The sequence below is a fragment of the Capsicum annuum genome, chromosome 1 (genome assembly GCF_002878395.1).
Source record: "Capsicum annuum cultivar UCD-10X-F1 chromosome 1, UCD10Xv1.1, whole genome shotgun sequence".
Classification (NCBI taxonomy): Eukaryota; Viridiplantae; Streptophyta; class Magnoliopsida; order Solanales; family Solanaceae; genus Capsicum; species Capsicum annuum.
In genome coordinates this window covers 249,622,032-249,625,266 of record NC_061111.1, presented here as the reverse complement: position 1 = coordinate 249,625,266, position 3,235 = coordinate 249,622,032, and positions in this window count along the sequence as shown.

Genomic DNA, 3,235 nt, shown 5'->3' with positions numbered 1-3,235 from the left:
CTAGGAAGGGGTTTGGTAGCTTGTTTTGTTTTATTTTCTGTTCTCCGAATTATTTTAGGGTTGTAGTTCGGGATCTGTCTTGTTTTGTCCTTTTGTTGTTTATGTTCAAACCCTTTTATCTTTTGTTTCGACTAAATGAAGCGTCTCATTTTCCTTTGTGTTTTAAATATGTGTTGTTTGTTTGTTTTCTTTATATAGGACATTTTGTGTTGACTCTAGTGATATGACATGCTAGTGAAATTTTCAGCCAGATCTTAAAATTCAGTTTAAGCATGAACATTGAATCAGAGGGTTAAAGTTAGAGAAAGAGAGCATATGAGAAAATAGATAGAGTGCTGAGACATTTGGTGACAAGTTAAGGCAATTATTTTGAGAATCACAAGAACAACTTGGTCATCGATCGAAAGGCAAGTCCCAATTAGGTCAAATAGTGGACGTGTGATCCCTATATCAAGAGAAACAAGAAGATAAGAATCTCCACGAAAGCATGAGTCATTTTATGTGAGAAATGTACAACAAAGATGGAGTTTACAGAAGAAGTAACGACACACAAACTCAATCTGCTTAAAAAGATGTCGCAAATGATCTTTATCCCTCACTTCTAATTGCATATTATGTACTTGCATTCTCAAGGATTGATATGATGAAGGCGTTTCATTCTGCTATTCAAACATTGTGTCATCCTTTGTTTACCCCATTTAAGCCATAGTGTTATTTTCTTTCATACCCCTCTTTTGGAATCAAGATAGAGTAAGCAAAGTTCAAAGAATAGTATCGAGTAAAAAGATAAAGTCAAAAAGTTACAAAAAAGAGACAAAATGTTTCTAAAAAAATAAGAGTGTCAAGAAAAATAGAGTTAGAAAAAAAGAATCGCAAAGTGAAAAGAGCGAATAAAAGAAAAAAAAGAAAAACCAGATCAAATCAAAAGAATAAGCTGTCAGAACTACGCGTGACCTGATTTTCCTCTCTCGAGGGTGAGATACGTAGGCTGCCCTACTAAGGGCTTGGTCCAACCAAATAAACAATTTAGAATCACCCAGTCAAAAGAAACTGGACATGAGTTAATCCTCATAGTTTGAGTCGATTCCAAAAGTTGTAAGCCCTAACCAACTTCAAATGTCGTTTGGGCCTCATGCCATCCTTTCTTTATAACCCTATCCAAAATCCAAGTTACAACCAAAGAAAGACCTTCAGATCAATCTTTAGGGATGTTAAGGCAAAGCATGCAAGGGATATGATGATGTATTTGGGAACTACCTATCTTCCTCAGCATAAGGAATCAAGAGAGAAATAAAAATGAGAGAGTCTTATTGGTGAAAACCCTCATGGGCACCGTAAGGCGATGGTAAGTTGAGAGAAATAAAAATGAGAGAGTCTTCTCGGTGAAAACCCTTACGGGAACCATAAGACGATGGTGAGCTGAGAGAAAAATAAGAGAGGTTTGTTGGCGAAAAACCTTCAAGGTGCCACTAGCCGAATGAGGTCTCCAAATGTAATTGGCCCAAGGAAGCAACTCAGTTTCAAGGCCATTAACCCAACAACAACTGGTGGAAGGTGTGGATGGAAAGATCAGACAGATTAATTCAAAATGCATGGCATAATCATTAGAGTTTACAGTCATTTTTAGAAAAAAATTTTGTTTCTTTGTTTCAAATGGGGACATTCATTGTCTTTTCTTTCTTCTTTATATTTTTATTTTTATTTTTCTTGGGTCAGTTGTCCAAATAAAAATCACTGTCATTTTTTTTCTTGTCTTTGAGTCAAGTCCTTGTCAAAACAAGTGAGGAAATATTTCAAAACTGCTACCAGCTTCTCCAATTGCACAAAGCAAGACAAAAGTCAGCACATAAAAGAGACATGATTGTTAGCCGAAATAAGGCATACAAATTCGGTCAACAAACAAGTCTGGGAATTCATGAAAATACCAAGGTTCAAAGGGTTTATTTGAGGAGCATGGAAAAGCAGAGATACTGTGTTTGTTTTAGAGTCACTCTTAATAATCTGAGTTTGGGTCAATGATGCAGCAAGTCAACGACCTATGTTAATGGTTGGAAGCAAGGTTAAATGTGACGGGGGCAAAAGCGATTGCCGTGAAAGCTAAGCCACAAACCAGCCACCATGTTTTTAAACTAACAAGTTTTCTTTGTATGAAACAGGAACACATGCTACCTTCGAATCAATGATTTCAAAGCCATAACATTCTCACTTTTTCAAATGCAACAGGAAATATTGCTGCACATATTTGATATTCAAAGCCATCGAGACGCACTTCCTTGTTTGGGTAATTCCAGCAATATTTATGAGGAAATGCACTTCCTTGTTTGGTAATTTAAGCGGTATTTGTAAGGAGATGCACTTTTTTGTTTGGGTAATTCAAGCAACATTTGTAAGGAGATGCACTTCCTTGTTTGAAAAATTCAAGAAACATTTGTAAGGAGACGGACTTCCTTGTTTGGACAATTCAAGCAACATTTGTAAGGAGACGCACTTCCTGGTTTGGGTAATTCGAGCAACATTTGTAAGGAGATGCACTTCCTTAATTCAAGCGCTATCATAAGGAGACGCACTTCCAAAGGAGACACACTTCCGTGTTTGTTAATTCAAGCTCTATCATAAGGAGACGCACTTCCAAAGAAGACACACTTCCTTGTTTGGTAATTCAAGCGCTATCATAAGGAGACGCACTTCCAAAGGAGACACACTTTCTTGTTTGGTAATTCAAGCGATATTTGTAAGGAGACACACTTCCTTGTTTAGGTAATTCAAGCGACATTTGATAAGGAGACGCACTTCCTTTTTTGGGTAATTCTAGCAACATTTATAAGGAGACACACTTCCTGGTTTGGGCAATTCAAAAAATATTTGTAAGAAGACGCACTTCCTTGTTTGAGTAATTCAAGAGACATTTGTGAGGAGATGCACTTCCTTGTTTAAGTAATTCAAGAGGCATTGGTGATGCACTTCCTAACTTAAGTTTTGATTCCTAGAAGATGCACTTTCTAGTCGAGTTATCGCACTTAACCCTAAGGAGACACACCTCCTTGTTCGAGTAATTCAAGCGGCATTGGTAAGGAGACGCACTTCCTTGTTTTGGTAATTCAAGCAACGTTGGTAAGGAGATGCACTTCCTTGATTGGGTAATTTGAATTTTGCTTTTTAGGTGATGAACTTCCTAACTTAAGTCTTGATTCATAGAAAATGCACTTTCTAGTCGAGTTATCGCACTTAACCCTAA